The 18424-nt window shown below is 43.6% G+C and overlaps 1 protein-coding gene across 2 annotated transcripts in view; it reads left to right on the forward strand.

The window, feature by feature from the left end:
• Positions 1 to 9186: 9186 nt before the first annotated feature.
• DYM (dymeclin) overlaps positions 9187 to 18424 on the forward strand; it is a 332115-nt gene continuing 322877 nt past the window's right edge. The window contains exon 1 of one of the 2 annotated variants that reach the window (XM_082699258.1): positions 9187 to 9480. The gene's annotated coding sequence lies outside the window, so the exon portion shown is untranslated. The remainder of the gene's footprint in view (positions 9481 to 18424) is intronic. The other variant, XM_082699257.1, reaches the window with a different exon arrangement.

Raw genomic sequence — 18424 nt, forward strand, 5'->3', positions numbered from 1 at the left:
TGTTTGTGTCCAAGGAAAAAGCTTCTACATTTTGTGACTCCCTCACTCTGCTCTTCTTTTTTTTTTTTTTAAAGCTTTTATTTATTAATTTGACAGAGAGAAATCACAAGTAGATGGAGAGGCAGCCAGAGAGAGAGAGAGAGATAGGGAAGCAGGCTCCCTGCTGAGCAGAGAGCCCGATGCGGGACTGGATCCCAGGACCCTGAGATCATGACCTGAGCCGAAGGCAGCGGCTTAACCCACTGAGCCACCCAGGCGCCCCTCACTCTGCTCTTCTTGGGAAATTTTATCTTTTGGTATTCTTTTACTAGAGGAGAGTTGTGTGCCCTTCTGGGTCCATTGCCACCTGTTGGAGGCAGTGAACCCTTGATAGGTTAGCTGTGGCGATATTGTGATTTATAATTAATATATTTGTGGTCTTCACATTTCTGGCACACAGCTCCTAAAACTCTTGGAATTTCCTTCTGGAACAGAGCAACAAAGGGGTCTTTTGATATGTTAATGATGCAATTTGACCCGCCCCTTGGGATGTGGGCTGCTTGCTGGGAGACCCTACCATAAGATTTACCCCAGTTCCACTCCCCAGATCCTCAGGGAGGAGAGAGGGGCTGAAGGTGCAGTCAATTGCTAAAGACCAATGATTTAATCAATCCTGGCTAGTTAACGAAACCTCCATAGAAACCCCAAAGTATGTGTTTGCAGAGCTTCTGGGTTGGTGGTGTGGGAGAGTGGCCCTCATGAGGACAGGGAAGTTCCTCACCCTTTCCCGGAGCCCAGTCCTAAGCCTCTCTTCCATCTGGCTGTTCCTGTATCCTTTCTTAATAAATCAGCAATCCTTTCACTAGTAAGTAAAATGTTTCTGTGAGTTCTCAGAGCCACTCAAACAAATTAAACCCAAGGAGGGGGGCATGGGATCATTCGCTTTATTGCCAGTTGGTTAGAAGCACAACCTGGGGTTGGGATTGGCATCTGAAGGGGGAGTGGGAGGGAGCCTTGTGGGTCTGAGCCCTTAATGTGTGAGATATGATGCTCTCTCAGGTAGATAGAAAGAGAAGGGAGCTGAATTATAGGAGACGCAGCGGTGTCAGAACTGCTTGGTGATGTGGGGAAACCTCTCACCCCTACTTTGGAAATCGGTACCAGATTACTTTTAGTAGCTGCATTTAAATGCCACAACTTCTGGGAAGCCTTCTTTTCTTCCTCTCTGAGGGTCTCTTGTCCTTGTGCCCTGCAGTCTCCTTTCAGGGGTTCTCCTTCAGGCGACTTTGTGCACCTGCGGACTATTTTCACAGGATGGTGAGCTCCATGCACACAGACACTTCCTAGAGTACCTCGGGGAAACACTTTTTCTGGATGTTTTGGAACTAAATAGAAAAAAAAAAAATTAAGCACAACTAGAAAAATTAAGCACAACGAGAAAATTAACTTGAGTATCTCCCCCTGATATTTTAGTAGCACGTGTAAGGGCAGTTTAAGTGGCCTTGTCAAACAGCTAAGCCACCACTCTGACACCTGGTGACCGACCCAGTGGAGGCTTTGGAGGTTTGGGTATCTGTTCTCCCGTGGTCTTTCCTGCTCTTTCCTCCAGATACCTTCATCCCCATTCTCCACACAATGGCAGGTTACCACAGACTATGCCCTAAGTCTAGGCTCATGCTGCTGGCTTCTGGGAGATTCACTCTGCCTGGTGAGGCCAGCAGTCTCATTATCGTATAATTATATCCTTCTACAAAATGTCTTCTAGTGTGTGTTAAGACATTGTTTACCTGATTTGGTTCCTTGGCACCAATAAGTCAGGCCCTGTCATCTGAGATCAGTTGCATTTCTTCAAGTCTTCTTTGAATTGTTTGTACCCAGTTAGGGGTTAAATTATGTCACTCACCCACCCCCCAACACACACACAATTCTGTGTTGAAGTCCTAACTAGCCCCCTCTCTCTCTCTTTCTCTCTCTCTCTCTCTCTCTCTCTCTCACACACACACACACACACACACACACACAATTTCTGTGTTGAAGTCTCCATCCAGTACCTCAGAGTGTGACCCTGACCCTATTTGCAAGTGGGTCGTTACAGATGGGATTAGTTAGAATGAGGCCATTAGGGTAGACTGGAATCCCATATGACGGGTATTCTTACAAAAAAGAAATTTGGACACAGAGACATATGCAGGCAGAGAGACCACTATGAAAAGATGAAGGCAGAGATCGGGTGACCTTCTTCTACAAGTCACGGGACTCCAAAGATTGCCAGGAATCCACCAGATACCAGCTGGAAGGCACAGAACAGATCTCCCCTCATGGTCTCTGGAAGAACCAACCTTGCCAACACCTTGATTTTGGACTTCCAGCCTCCAGAAGACAAGACAATAGATGTCTATTGTTTAAATCTCTCTGTTGGGGCGCCTGGGTGGCTCAGTGGGTTAAAGCCTCTGCCTTCTGCTCAGGTCATGGTCCCAGGGTCCTTGGATAGAGCCCTGCATTGGGAAATCTCTGCTCAGCGGGGAGCCTGCTAAAACAAACAAACAAACAAACAAACAAAATAAATAAATCCCTCTGTTTGTGGTACTTTGTCAGAACAGCCCTGACTAACACACCCAGGCATGAGGTCTGTTGCCATTGGAACAGGATGTTGCTGTGGATCTTCAGGTACAAGTGGTGTTGCCCCAAAGATCTCTGAGGTGGCCTTTTCCAGTGAAGAAGCGTGGGCTCTGCAGCCAGACTGCCTGTGTTTGGGTTTGAATTGCCACTTGCCAGTTTTGTGATGTCGGCAAGTCTATTTGGCTTTGGACTGTAAAATGGGGATGATAATGTGCCTATTCTGGAGGGTTGTGATGATCATGGAGTTAATACACCTGCAACTTTAGACCCATAACTGGCGTGAGTAGCTGTTTTCCAGATGAATCCCTTAACTAATATTAGTTTGTGACTCATCCTGATTTGTCCCCAGCAAAAAGGAGCCCGTGACAACTGCATGGTGTACCTTGTCCTCAAGCCTTGTTCCTCCAGCAGTGCAGCAGAGGACAGCTCCTCTCGGGGGGAGCTGTGGTGGTCTGGCTGACCAGAGCCCTTCTCTCCAGGCCCAGCCTCAGCGCGCAGGAGAAGGGAAGATGAACAGGGACTCTGAGGCACAGATGTGTCGCTGAGCTATGGGAGGGGTTGGAGGGACTGGAGAGGTAATTGTGTAGCCTCTCACTCGGCCAAGCGACAGCCCGGAACCGTGGAGTCACTGTGGCCTTTTGAGCCACCCGCGCCGCCCGTTGCGGTGTCTGACTGCCTGCTAACAGGTGGCATTATTGGGTCTTTGGGAAGGCTTTAGATGATGTTCCATTCCATCATCAGCTGACCAGCTGTGTGTCCTCGTCCGAATTCTCGCCCGGCCCTGGCACTCAGCTCTTCCTCTCTCCAGGGAAGAGACCTGATTAATTGCCAATGTTCCTTCCCAGTTGTGATTTCATTTCTTTTCTTTCTTTTTTTTTTTTAATATTTTATTTATTTATTCAAGAGAGAGCTAGGAAAAGCACAAGCAGGTAGGGGGAGGGGAAGAGAGAGGGAGAAGCCGATTTCCTGTTGAGCAGGGCTCGGTTCCAGGACCCTAGGGTCATGACTTGAGCCAAACGCAGACGGTTAACCAACGGAGCCACCCAGGCACCACGCCCCTCCAACCCACCCAGCCCCTTGTAATTCTGACTACCCATTCAACCAGATTCAGCTTGAGCACATGTAGGGATTGGAATCTCATGTTTCTTCCACGTACATCAGCTGACCTCCACTTAACAAACTGTTGTGAGGTGCTTTCCAAGTCAGTAAGTACAGTTTATATACCAACCCTTCTCTCGCAGGGTTGTTTGGAGATTTAAATAAAGGAACAGTGCACAACTCGTAACAAGCAGCCATAGTGTGAATGGCTATTTGTTAGTACCGATATCCTTGTCAATAAGTTTTTCTGTGGAACTGAAACCTGTATCCAATGCTTCAAACCTTTGGTCCCAGTTTGGTTCTCGGGGGCAACATGAAGGAAGTCTGGTCATGCCTCCTGAGAGCAGTTACTTATCTCAAGTCTTAGTCTAGTTGTTCATGCTCAGTGCCGGCCGCCATTTTGGATCTGCCATGACTTCCAGGTGTCTCACCAACCTGACGGCCCTGCCCAGATGATCTAGTTCTGGTTAATCTGGATCCCTCTTCGGAGGAAAGCCCAGGGACTGGCAATGACAACATGTGAGTTGATTACTATTTGGACTATGCAAATGAAATAACTTTTTTTTTAAGATTTTATTTATTTTAGAGAGAGAGCATGAGGTCAGAGGTCAGTGGGAGAAGCAGAAGCAGACTCCCTGCCAAGCAGGGAGCCTGATGTGGGACTCGATCTGGGGAGTCCAGGATCATGACCTGAGCCAAACGCCGTCTCTTAACTAACTGAGCCACCCAGGTGACCAAAATAACATTTATTTTAAAAAGGCATGTAGGGCGCCTGGGTGGCTCAGTTGGTTAAGTGTCCAACTCGATTTTAGCTCAGAGTCCTGAGATCAAGTCCCATGTCAGGCTCTGTGCTTGGCCTAGAATCTGCTCCTGATTCTTTCTCTCCTTCTCCTTCTACCCCTCCCCACACACACTCACTCTCTCTCTTTCTCTCAGATAAATAAATAACCAAATAAATAAATAAAATATTTTTTTTTAAAAAGGCATGCTACATGCATTACTTAATTCTCATAACAACTGTATAGAGAGAAGAAAACTAGGCTCAGAGGAGTCAAGTAGCTGTTATGGACTGCGTGCTTGTGTTCCCCGAAAAGACATATAAACTAAACCCACATGGGGTGACATTAGGAGGTGGGGCCTTTTGGAGGTAGTTAGGTTTAGATCAGGTCATTAAGGTGGAACTTCTATGATGAGATCAGTGTTTTTATTCTTTTAAAGATTTTTTTTTGAGGTCAGTGTTCCTTTTCGAAGAAACTGGAGCTTTCTTTCTCTACCATGTGAGGATAAAATAAAAAGATACTATTTGCAAACCCAGGAAAAGGCTGTCACCAGATACTGGATCTGCCTGCGCCTTGAGCTTGGACTTCCCACCTCCAGAACTGTGAGAACTATGTCTGTTGTTTAAACCATCCACTCTACAGTATTCTGTTAGAGCAGCCTGAACTGGCCAGGATGGTTAGCTTTCTGAACCATTCAGCTCATAAATTATGGAACCAGGACTTACATACAGAACTGACTCCATAGTCTGCTCTCAGGGCATTGAAAATCTGAGCACTGTTCTTGAAATAGGTTTGAAACAATAATCTGTAAGTAGTCTTGATCTTGCTTGTGCGGGGGCCTTCTGTTAGGCATGGGTCCTTTTTGGCCCTTTAGGTTCTAAAAAAGGGAGCCAGTCTCTAGTAAAAGGTTTACTCAGTGTCCATAACCAAGACCATTTGATGATTTGGGGAGCTATTATATTCCTAAAGGGCCATGGTGGCATTTAGCACTTCTGGAATAACTTGTTGATTTATTTATGTATTTTTAAAATTTATCTGAAAGAGGGGGGAGAGTTAAACACAAGAGAGAGCGAAAGAGAGAGCACCAGTAGGAGAGGCAGAAGGAAAGAGAGAAGCAGACTTCCTGCTGATCAGGAAGACCAAAGCAACACGTGACTTCATCCCAGGACCCTGCAATCATGACCTGAGCTGAAGACAAATGCGCCAACTGACTGAGCCACCCAATCTTCTTGTTGATTTAGATCCACTCTGTGTTTGTTTGTTTGTTTTAATACCAAAGGAAAGTTCAGTTTTGCAGATGTAAATCTTGTTATTGAGATGTCGATGAAGGGACGCCTGAGTGGCTCAGTTGGTTAAGCAGCTGCCTTCGGCTCAGGTCGTGATCCCGGAGTCCTGGGATAGAGTCCCGCATCGGGCTCCTTGCTCGGCAGGGAGCCTGCTTCTCCCTCTGCCTCTGCCTGCTATTCTGTCTGCCTGTGCTTGCTCTCTCCCCTTCTCTCTCTCTGATAAATAAATAAAAATCTTAAAAAAAAAATTTTCATTCAAAAAAATGAAAATTCTGATCCTGGCAGTCCCAGGTGATTTATTTTCACATTTATTTCTCAAAAAGCTGTTCCTTTGGGATTGGATACCAGGCTGTGCTGAATAATCTTGTCCTTCTTGGCAATTTAACCCAATTTTTAATTGTATAATGCCTGCCTGGTCTACTAGACTTTAAACTTTTGAGGTCAGGCTCAGGTCTAAAGCACAATGCACAGAGAATTGCTAAGTAAATATGTGCTGAATGATTGAGCCAAAGGATGTCGTCAATCAGAAACACGAGTCTTCCTTCTAAGTAAGTCTCTAGAAAGTCTCTGAGTAAGGAGGGTCATGAAGAGGTTATGTAGGACTGCAATTTCAGACACCATAATTTTTCCAATAACTCACTGGATATTTCACTGCCTGACTGGCTTTCCTGGGGAACCCAACATATTTCTGGGTATAGTTGATTTTCATCATAGTCTAACCAAAATGTACTGGCAAGGTATAGGTCTGCTGCTGCAAAATATATATGCTTTCCAAAGCAAAGGATCTTTTCTTTGTACATTTTCTGCTTTATGGTTACTTTCTAAGTAGGATAAATACTGGTACAGTATGAGATTGAAAATGTGTTGGGAAAAGAAACAGTCATTTGGAAGTTTTGTTTCTTAATTGAACTTCACATTTTTGAATGTATTCATTTTGCATTTGCTGCTATAATAAGTTACCATGGATTTAGTGGCTTAGCACCACACACATTTATAATCTCATAGTTCTGGAGGTCAGAAGTCTGACACAATTCTCACCGAGTTAAAATCAAGGTATTGGTAAGACTGGGTTCCCTTCTGGAAGCTCTAGGGGATATAATCTGTTTCCTGGTCTTTTTCAGCTTCTAGAAGCCACTGCATATGTTCCCAGGGTCTTGCCATCTTCAAAGTCAGCAATGTCTCGTCCTCACACTACATCACTTCATCTTCTTACAGAGCCATATTTATTTATTTTAAAGATGTATTTATTTATTTTAGAGAGAGTGAGAGTGCATGAGCAGGAATGGGAGAGGGACAGAGGGAGAGAGAGAATCTCAAGCAGACTCCTTGTTGAGGGCAGAGACTTGTACATCTGCAGAGCCATATATAGGACTCTCTTGACTTCCTCTTACTTTTCACTTTTGTGATTACATTAGGCCCGCCCTGATAACGCTAGGTAGTCTCCCTATTTGAAAGTCATCTGATTAGTAAACTACTGTTATCTTAACCCTTTGCTATGTAACCAAACAAACTCATAGGTTTTGGGGATTAAGATGTGGATGTCTTCAGGGAGACCATTATTCTGCCTACCACATGCAATAATTTTAGATCTACACAAGGGTTGCAAAGCACAGAGTTCCTATATATCCTTCACCCAGTTTCTTTTAATGTTAGTATCTTGCATAATAACAGTAACACATTTGTCAAAATTAGGAAATTAACATTGGTACAACACCCTTAACTAAACTCCAGACTTCATTTGGATTTCATAAGTTTTCCCACTATTGCCTTTTTTGGATTCTAGGATCCAACCAGGACACCCAGTTGCATTTAGTAGGTTTTCATGTCTTTCCTGCTAGTGTTTCTGCACTAACCTGACACTGATGTAATCAAGTTGGTCAAAGTTATCAATGACAGTGGTTCTGGCAGTGCTGAGAGATGGTGACAAAAGATAATACTTAGCACATTACATGTACAATAAAAGGTTTGTGAAAGATTGCTACCCAACTCATGGTTCATACATTGGGAAAACCATTCCTAATTTAACACTCTGATTTATGATGATTGCCTAGCAGTATTATAACATTTACCAAGGAACACTGGTAAGACCCTTTTTATTTCAAGCTATCCACAAAATATTAAAAAGAGGGGACATTAAATTTTAATAACAAGTTTGCCTTAAAGTAGGATAAGTTGCTTCTTGGTCTATAAAGCTAGTTCTGAAGAGAGGTTCACATTTATTTCTAGATCATTTTGGGGTAGCTAGAGGGTGTAATTCTTGGTACAGGCAAAAATATTAAGTACTTTGAGTTTGGTTTGGGGGCCTCTCTTTTTGCTAAAATTTAAAAATAAAAATTATAAAACTATAGATGTAACATATTCATTGCAGGAAAAATAGGAAACAGGGAAAAACGGAATTTAATTACACGAGATCTCATTCCTCAAAGTTTATAATTGTTAATATTCTTTTAGCCTTCCCCCCCCACTGTGTGTGTATATACATATATAGTAAACATAAACATAATTCATTTATGAAAATTGGATACTATACATATTGTTTCCGCTGGGTATATCATGAGCGTGTATCCTTAGTATCCTTTACAATGGCTACATAGTAGTGCCCACCTCTTCTTAGCTAGGCTCTCAGGTACTTTGTGTTTTAGTGTGTTTTCCTGAAATAATCTGTAAACTCGGGGAATTTATTGGCAACAGATGACAGAAAAGTACATAGAAGATCTGTATGGTACTTCTCAGAGTGCATTTGACACACTGTAAAACAGAAGTAATAGTGATATCTATCTCGGTGTTATTTGGAGAAACAACAATGTACCGCACATAGAAAACAACATAATGGGACTTGTTAATTATTGTTATTGATTCGGCAATAGTCCTATATGAGAAGAATTATCATCATCTTGCATTTATTTAAGAAGAGGAAGCTGATGGGAAAAACTCAAGGACGTTTGTCTGGTAACAGTCTCATTTCACTTCGAATTTCATTTTTTGGGAACTGCACTGTATTGATACTCTTTCCTATAAGACCTGCCCTTTCTGTAAATGGTGCAGTTAGTTATAGATCTACTACCTGCCTTCATTAAAAATTATTTTCTGGAAGTCAGCTCTGGACACAAGGGTTTGCAAAGAATAAAGATAGAGATAAAAAATAATAATACCCCCAAGATAAATGATTTTCCTTTTTCCAACTCTTCAGAGCCCGACACGGAACTCCTGACTTTGGGATGGTTATCCGATTGGAAAAAACAGGGGCCTTAACAAAGCTAAGTCACACCACTAGTGTGGTGCTTGCGATCCAGCGATCTGTAAGAGGGATTAGCCGCTTCTCGAATTTGCCACGTGGCTTTGCCGTTGCCCTGGATGCGCTAAGAGGGTGGAGGAACGCCCAACGTCTGAAGGACTACATTTCCCAGAAGTCTGCGCGCCGCGCGCCACGTGATCGTCCGCCGGAGCGCGCCCGGCCGTTCGGTCCCCAGCGGCGTTCTCTGCCGCTTCCCTCTTCTCTCCCCGCCTCCAGGCCTCTGCACGGACGCGGCCGGGGCGGGAGCCGAGCCGGAGTCGAGCCGGAGCTGAAGCCGGAGCCGCAGAGACGTGGAATCATGAAGGCCTGAGCCGGCGTGCACCACCCTGGCTGCGGCGGCGACGGCGGCTTCTTCCGATCCCCCCTGGCCACCAACTCGTGTGTCGGTGGAGCTAGAAGCGGATCTGCCCTGCGGCTGAGACAGGTGGGCTGTGGCGCCGCCCCCAGCGGAGCGGCCCTGGAAGCCTGGCGGGGGCCCCCCCAGCCCCTTGTCGGAGCGGGATCGCGGACGCATCCCGTCGTCGGGACAGCTCCGCTGGCACGGGGGAGAGGGTCCTTTCCTGCCAGTGGGGGACTGGGCCACCGTGGAGGGGTTGTGCCTGGGCCCCGAGAGCCGCCCGCATCTTCCCCCCGCCCCCTTTCAGGGCACAGTGGGCACTTAAAGGGTGAGGGAGTGTGTTAGTCAAGAATGAGAGGGACCTCTGTCCGAGTCTAGTGTTAAGAGTTGGGGGGATACTGAAGAGCAGGTAGATAGAGGCTTCGGGAGATGGGGCGATGTGGATCTGACAAATGGGCGTGTAATGGGCAGGGTGAGCAGCAGTGTTGATCTTTCTTTCCTTTTCGTTCCTTCTTGAGGTATACATTGTTCTGGAGAAGTAGTTCACAGACCGTAAAACTCACCCTTTAAAAGTACAATTAAAGTATAACTCCGTAGTTTTTAGCATATTCTCAGGGTTGTGCAACTGTCTAATTCCACAGCATTTTTATCGCGCAAAAAGAAACTCGTATTCATTAACAGTCTCTCTTTATTTCCCCCATTCCCACTTCCTGACACCTAGCAGTTGTGTTTTAACCGAAAGGGTGGGAAGTTAGCCCAGATGTTTGAGAGCTGGTGGTAGTAGTGGGCGATCAAGCTGATAGCAGGAAGTACTGAACGGGGGTAGAGGAATGTTGGGGTGATTGTGATAGGGCCGGCAATGGGGTACACAGAATAAACCGTATAGGGGTGTACATGGAGTGGGACCCCTGAAGGGGAGACGGGAGGTTGGAGGGAGAGGCGCGTAGAGAGAAGCTGCTGTGAAAACATGGGGGATGGACTCCGTGGAGGGGAGTGTTATCTCAGAGAGGATCCCAGGCCTTTGGTCTGATGGTGGAGGGCGCCAGAAGGAAACTGGAGGTGGAGGGAAGAGATCTATAGGAGTAGGGGAATGGTTGCTGCTGAGCATGAAATTTGTGAATATAGATTTCTAGAATGATCATTCTTTTTTGTAATTTTTATCTTAGATTATCTCTTGGCATCTCAGAGTGACCAAGTATAAATATTGCCATTCTGTAGATGAAGAACAGGCTCTTAGAGGTTAAGTGATTTGGCGAAACTCTTAAGGTTAATAGGGTAAAATGAGTTGGGGACTTAAGAATAATTGATTTTAAAAAATAATCGATTGAACTATAAATTGCAGGTGGCTTGAGTGGCAGAGAGTTGAGGGGGGCAATGTCACGAGAAGGAGATTCAACTGTTAAATATATTGAGTCTATATTATTATGAGAGAGTCCAGGGACTTTGTTTATGTAACTTTTAAATACAGAAAAGCTTAAACATTGAAATAATTTAATATCGCCCATGTACCCATTCATTACCCAGCTTCGATGATTAGTAACTCAGGCTCATTTACTTTCATCTTCCTTATCCATTCCTATCCCCACTCACAGCTATTTTAAAGCAGGCCATAGGCATATCATTTCATTTGTAAATATTTGAGTGTATATCTGTAGAAGGTTGAGTCCCTCTCTTCTTAATATGTCCACATTACCATTATCTCATATAGAAAAATTAATAGTAAGCTCTTAATATCAATATTTAGAAGGACTTATTTTTTATTTATTTTAAAAAATATTTTATTTATTTATTTGACAGAGATCACAAATTGGCAGAGAGGGAAGCAGGAGTGGGGGGAAGCAGGCTCCCTGCCGAGCAGAGAGCCTGATGCGGGGCTTGATCGCAGGACCCTGAGATCATGACCCAGTTGAAGGCAGAGGCTCAACCCACTAGCCACCCACACGTCCCTAGAAGGACTTATTTTTTAAAATGTAACATCCATTTGGTACAAGGAAATTACATAGTGCAAACACTTTGATGTTTGACTCTCTAAAAAACATGGTATAATTGTTTCCTGATTTTTTTTTCCTGTTATCCTCTTATTTTCTTGGTTGATATGGTTCATCCTTCTACAGAAAGTTCAAAGAATTGTCACTTTGGCTGGCATTTTAAGTGATGGAGTTTTCATGAGAGCAGGAGCAGCAAGAGAGCAGGAGAAAAATAGAAGTGAAATACCTGTGCAAATTTTAAAAAGTGAAATATACATGCACTAATAACGTATGTCTCATTGCTCTAAATATTTGGGCAATTTGATTACACTTTTTAGATACTTTCACATATTGTTACAAGTTTACTATGTATTAGTTTTCTTTTTTTTTTTTTTTTAAGATGTTATTTTAGAGAGGGCATGAGGTAGGGGGAGGAAGGACAGAGGGAGAGCGAAAGGGACAAATAGACTTGGCGCTGAGCACAGAGCCCTAAGTGGGGCTTGATTCCAGGACCCTGAAGTTATGACACTTGACTGACTGAGCCACCCAAGCCCCATGCATATATTAGTTTTCTATGCTTATTGTAATATGTTACCACAAATTTAGTGTCTGAAAACAACACACATTATTTTTAAGTTCTGTATTTTGAAGTCCAAAATGGGTCTTACTTGGCTAAAATCAGTGTGTCTGCAACGCTGTGTTCTTTTCTAGAGGTTTGTAAGGGCAGAATCTGTATTCTTGTTTCTTCCAGCTACCGGTATTCCTTGGCTCGCCTCCCTTGGGCTTCTTCTTCAAAGCCAGCAATATTGCATCTCTTCGCCCATTCTGTAGTAGGTCTCTGATCACAGCTGGGAAAGGTTAAGGACGCGTGTGATCAGATCAATAATTTAGGAGAATTTCCCCCATCCTAAGGTTCTTAACTTAATTATAGCTGCAAAATCCCCTCTGCCAGGTAAGCTAACAATCACGGGTTCCACCGATGAGGATATGGACATCTTTGGGGGCTATTGTTCTGCCTACCATAGTGTGTTACGGGACATTTTGCTGAGCTTTGATTCCTTGAGTTGGCTTCCTTTATTGCTACAAATTCAGTGTGTTGTCTTTCACTTTAGGTAATGGGAATGGTTAGCAATAGAGAGGACCACTTCGTTTTCCTTTTCAGTGACTTTGACCAACATAAGAAGTTCCTGTGTGCTTGCAGTATAGGTTTTGGTAAAATGAAACCTTTAAAAGTGATTTAAGCATTAAAGCAATGTGTAAAGTCTTTCTGTATTTAGATTTGGTCTCCTTGTATTTACGTTTTTTAAGTACTGTATACTTGTAATCAGAGCGTATGTAATGCTCAGCAGCTTCTTGAAGTCATAGGACAGTCTGGGGCAGTGATGGCTCCTGTGCTCCCATTGAGAAGTCTCTGTCCCGGGGGTGGTCGAGGCACCCCCAATCCAACAGGAAGACTTTTTTGTTTTTGGAGAGAGGGAGTTGCCAGGAGGGTCAGTGGGAGAGAGAGAGAGAGAGAAAGAGAGAAAGAGAGAGAGAGAGAAAACCTCAAGCAGGTTCCACGCTCAGTGCAGAATTTGACGTGGGGGTTCACTCTCACGACTCTTGAGATCATGACCTGAGCCGAAATCAAGAGTTGGATGCTTAACTGACTGAATCACCAAGCGCCCCCAGAAAGACTCTTAAAGTGAGAAAATATGCAGGAAGAATGAGCTCCAGAAAGACTTCGAGTTGAGGCTCCTTCTCAACTTTTCTTTCTGTGACTTGGTTGAAAAGGGCTGTGAGCCTGAACAGGTAAGGGGCCTGATGGCTGTTGCTGCTCTTTCTTTCCCAGGACCGAGAGAAGACTGAGTCTGGGAGGTACAGAGGACTTAAGGAAGTCCTCTAGTCTGGTATCCTACTTCCTGAGGGGTTTGTGCACTCCACCTTAGCTCTCAAGGCCTTGACCATGTCCGGGTATGAAGGTCCTAGCTGTGATGGTGGTGTGTTTCGGTGTACCACTTCTTAGTTAAGTGTAAGGCGAATTGTTCGCTGTCTGCTCCTGCCTCTCAACTCGTTTCCCCTTAGAAGGTTCTTCGTGGAGCTAATGCTCTGAACTTCTACTTAAAAACTGCATGTAAACAGTGTGTAAATTATCCATCTGTTACTTATTATTATCACTAGTCAAAATAGCCTAAGCTAGTAGGGTTGAGAACAGCTTTACAAATAGGTCTTATTAACAGAATTTTTTTTTTAATTCATTCCTTTCAGGAAGTTTGGTTGGTACTTTTTGATCTTATCTAATTTTTATCATATTCTTTAAATATGCAGACACCAGGCCAGGGTTGTGGGGTTGGGGTGGGGCTGGGTGTGTGGACAAAATGGGTAAAGGTGCTCAAAAGGTATAAACGTGTAATTTTAAGTCCTAGGTTGGGGGAGTAATGTGCAGCATGGAGACTGTAGTTAATACTTATTATATATTTGAAAGTTGCTAACAGTAGATCTTTTAAGTTTTCATCATCAGAAAAAATTGTAATTATGTATGGTGATGGATATTAATTATACTTAATTGTGACGATTTTGCAATATACACCTAGGGAACTGTAATGTTGTACACCAGAAACTAATATAGTGCTACATGTCACTTATATCTCAACTTACAATGCTGGGTGCCTGCGTAGCTCAGTTGGTTAGGCATCCGGCTTTTGGTTTTATCTCGGGTCATGATTTCAGGGTTGTGAGATTGAGCCCCACGTTGGGCTCCAGGCTCAGTGTGGAGTCTGCTTGGGAGTCTTTCCCTCTGCCTCTGCCCTTCACCCAGCGGGCACACCACACTTGCTCTAAAATAAATAAGAAAATACAAATGCAGACACTAAAAGTGGCTGTTAATTCAATAAAGACACTGGAAGAATTAAACAGTGTACATTTTGTATGTCATATGGCTGATAATTTCTTTTTTAGATTGGTTCAGTCACTGAATCTTAACAATTCTTTCAGAATATCTCTTGTAACCCTTCGCCTTAGAATACCTTTTTTTTTTTTTTAAGAGATTTATTCATTTATTTTAGAGAGTGAGAGAACGAGCGTGCAGGGGATCAGAGGGAGGGACAGAGGAGGAGAGGGGATCTTAAGCCGACTTCGTACTTAGTGCCGAGCCTGACTCGGGGCTCGATTTCACGACCCCGAAATCATGACCTAAGCTGAAACCAAGAGTCAGACGCTTAACCGACTAAGCCACCCAGGCACCCCACCTTGGAACACTTTTAAAGCCTCCTGCTTCAGTTAAGATTAGGTTTGGCCGGGGGTAACAGACACTTGATTGAATAATAGCTTAAACATGTTTGTTTCTCATGTAAAAGTCCAGGTTGACAATCCAGGGCTGGTGTGGTGGCTCCAGTGTCACAGGGGACTGGGTTTCTTACTCTGTCATCCTTAGGGTGTGGTCCTTGATTTCTGGGTCCGGATGGTGATGCATGGCATGCAATTAGATAAATGGTCTGGTACCCTCAAGAACATTCTGCACTGGACTTAAATATTTTGAAATCATCAGTGTATAGTGGAAGAGTTCTCTGATCTACAAGCCTCAGGGTTGGGTGTGCTCTTACAGTTCCAGTGGGCAAAGTAGAAGCCCATTAGGAAGTCTTCCTGTTGTAAAGCATCAAGCATCAGCTTGCGCTCTGGCCTTTTTTGCTTCCACTCTGATTCCCTCCCTACTCCAGCCTTGTTGAACTTCTTTCTCTTCCTTAAGTGGACCCTTGCCTGTTTTTGTCTTCACTTGAGGCCTTTTATACCTAGTGTTCTCTTTGCTTGGACAATTTTCTGAACCCCACATCCAAGTAGGCCAATCCTTCTTATCCTTCAGGTCTTAGCTTTTGTGGTCTGACCTCTGGGAAGCTTTCACTGAGTCTTGAATAGTTGCTGTATTACAATTTCATGTTGATTTAGCTGTATCTTATACTCAACTGTAAATAAATTCCATTCTTCATATTTGCAATCTTGGCACTTAGCATCGTGCTGGCTACACAGTGGGCTCTCAGGCAATAATGACAGACCCCCTGTGTTTACATAAGCATGATGGGATAGAGCTTGGGTAATGCTAGTTTGTGTTTTCAACCCTGCACTGCTCTTTGGTATTTGCACATTGAGTTGTTTATGTGAATCAGTGATCATGATAGTGGATAGTAAAGCACTTTCTCTCTAATTTGTTTAAGAGTTAATTTTCTACTTAAAGTAATGCTTGTGTTTTAGAAAAGATAAATAATATCAGAAGGCATATTATAAAAAATGAGCCATACCCTGTCTTCCCTGTCCTTTGTAGCCTTTGTAGTCTAGTTCCCAGAGTCAACCACCCTTAACCATGTGTATACGTCATACGGCTCAGTGGCTGTTTTTCGATTTATCCATTGTGGCTGACACCTGTTGACTCCTTGTTATGGTAGGTGAGGTGCTCTTCCTCTTCCTCCCCTCCCTTCCAGACCTTCTAGTAGAGAGACATGAGAATTCTTGGCTAATTTAGTGCTCAGTGTTTACCTTGCTAGGAGTACATAAATACTGCTCACTGCTGAGCCCCGTAATCTACCTGGGTTCCCTGCGCCCCACCCCCATTTGCGTATTTTTTCATGAACATAGTACTGATTTTTATCAAATACTGTGAAGGGCCTGTGGGGACTGGGGCCCAGGAAACCAATGCAGGATGTTGCTGTGGCTGCTGCTGTTGCCATGAGCGTGGAGTTGTTTGGTTCTTGTCCCAGAGGCCTCCCGGCTTTCTGGTGTGCGTGTGAGGTGGGCATTCACACCCAGCTAGGCAGTGTCTTGACTTAACACTCTTCTGTTTTTGGAGTTCCTGTTACTAACATTTTCCATGTTTGCCTCTTGTTCTTTATTACGGAAGTTTCTTTGATCTTATCTTCTCTCTGTCCAGTTTTTTAAAGGGCTTGTCAGGTATCCTTTCTTGTCCTTCAGCTGTTTCCTTTTCTGTGACATCTTGTTCTTGATTCATGGAAGCAATGTGGCCTAGTGGTTTCTGCACCCAGCCTGCCTAGGTGTGAACCCTGGTATGCCACTTTCTAACTGTAGTCTGGAGCAAGTCACTTAATTTTTCTTTGCCTCAGTTTATTTGTCTAGCCCAAGAGTTGGCAGATATTTGTGTAAAGGGCCAGATTGTAAATATTTTGGGCTTCGTAGGCCAAAAGGCAAAATGAAGGCTGTTATACAGGTACTTATGTAATGGGAGAGGAGAATTTTTCACAAGTTCTTTACTGATGAAATTCAAAATACAATACGAATAATGGTTGATAATTTATTTTGTAATAAGTTTTGCTACTGAGAAGAAGGGGATAACATTTTGTCTAACAGGGTATACTGACTTTAAAGATTTTATTTATTCATTTGACAGAGATCACAAGTAGGCAGAGAGGCAGGCAGAGAGAGGGGGGGGAAGCAGGCTCCCTGCTGAGGAGAAAACCCAGTGTGGGCTCCATCCCAGGACCCTGAGATCATGACCTGAGCCGAAGGCGGAGGCTTAACCCACTGAGCCACCCAGGCGCCTGAGGGTGTAACAACTTTAAACCTCAGTAGTCAATATTGATCACAAATGATCATATTTAATGTTGGTTTGTAATGAGATTTTTTTGTATTTTGCTTTGACAGTATCTTTTTACATGGTACCTCCAAATACTGATGTCAGTCCATGAACATAGGGTTTTAGTGGAGCATATTATTACTTGGAAAGTATCTATAGAATTCTGCTAGATTCTTTTTTTGATAATAACCTTTTAGCAAATCATCACATTGATCACTCATCTCTTCCAGTTGAGGGTTAGGTAGAAGCTTCTTGTCGCACAGTTAAATGGTTTTTGAAATGTGGAACTTGTATTGAGGTCTGAAAAATGCTGGAAATGTAGTTTGATTTTGGAAAATGCATTTATTACATATTTGTGTGGCATTGGAGATCTCGCATCTCATTTTAATTTTTTATAGCATGCTGAGCGTGTAAGGCAGCCCAACATCACTTGCGACTCAGTGTCAGTTGTCCTGTGAAATGACTACCTCAGTGCAAATTTTATGTGGAAGTATTACTGGCCTTTTAATTTTAGGTTGAATTCACCGATAAATATGAGCAAATCTGCAGCAAAAATGAATTTTCAAAGCCATTTAGTGTTCAGTAACAGTGACTGAGCGAGGTTCTTCAGAAAAATTTCGTTCTCATCTCTGAGCTTGAAAAATTTTCATAAAAACTGTACCCTGGCTAAGCCAGGACAGAATCGGGATATTCAGCTTCTATTTCTTTTAAAGATTTTTATTTATTTATTTGACAGAGAGAGATCACAAGTAGGCAGAGAGGCAGGCAGAGAGAGAGAGAAGGAAGCAGGCTCCCTGTGGAGCAGAGAGCCCGATGCGGGACTCGATCCCAGGACCCTGAGATCATGACCTGAGCCAAAGGCAGCAGCTTAACCCACTGAGCCACCCAGGCGCCCCCAGCTTCTATTTCTGATGGAATTTTCATAGAACTGATGGCGGTAAAGTTCATGAAAGTAATGAAGTTAACTGTTGTAACTGGTTCAGTAATGTGGTAGATTCAGGTATTTTTTGCCACCTACCTGCTCATTGATTATACAGTGAATAACGAGTAGGTTTTAGACACCTTGCATTTCCACAAGGTTTGTTAATTTATCCATCCACATGTCTCTTTTTTTTAAAGATTTTATTTATTTATTTGACAGAAAGAGATCACAAGTAGGCACAGAGGCAGGCAGAGGCCGGGAGGGAAGCAGGCTCCCTGCTAAGCAGAGAGCCTGATGCAGGACTCGATCCCAGGACTCTGAGATCATGACCTGAGCCGAAGGCAGAGGCTTTAACCCACTGAGCCGCCCAGGCGCCTAGCTTCACATGCATTTTTACTACCATCAGTTATTACGCGTCTTAGCAGATTCTACTTCAGGTTGTACTGAATTAGTATTTTTCTCCATTCTGGGGCGAAATATTCTGAGCTGTAATTGTTGCATACAGACTGCTCTCTAAACAGCTATTTTCACTGAATAACTGGTCTGAAAGGTGTTTACTTTTTCTGGACACATTTCTTTGCTGTA

Source organism: Mustela nivalis (assembly GCF_964662115.1).
Source record: "Mustela nivalis genome assembly, chromosome: 14".
Taxonomy (NCBI): domain Eukaryota; kingdom Metazoa; phylum Chordata; class Mammalia; order Carnivora; family Mustelidae; genus Mustela; species Mustela nivalis.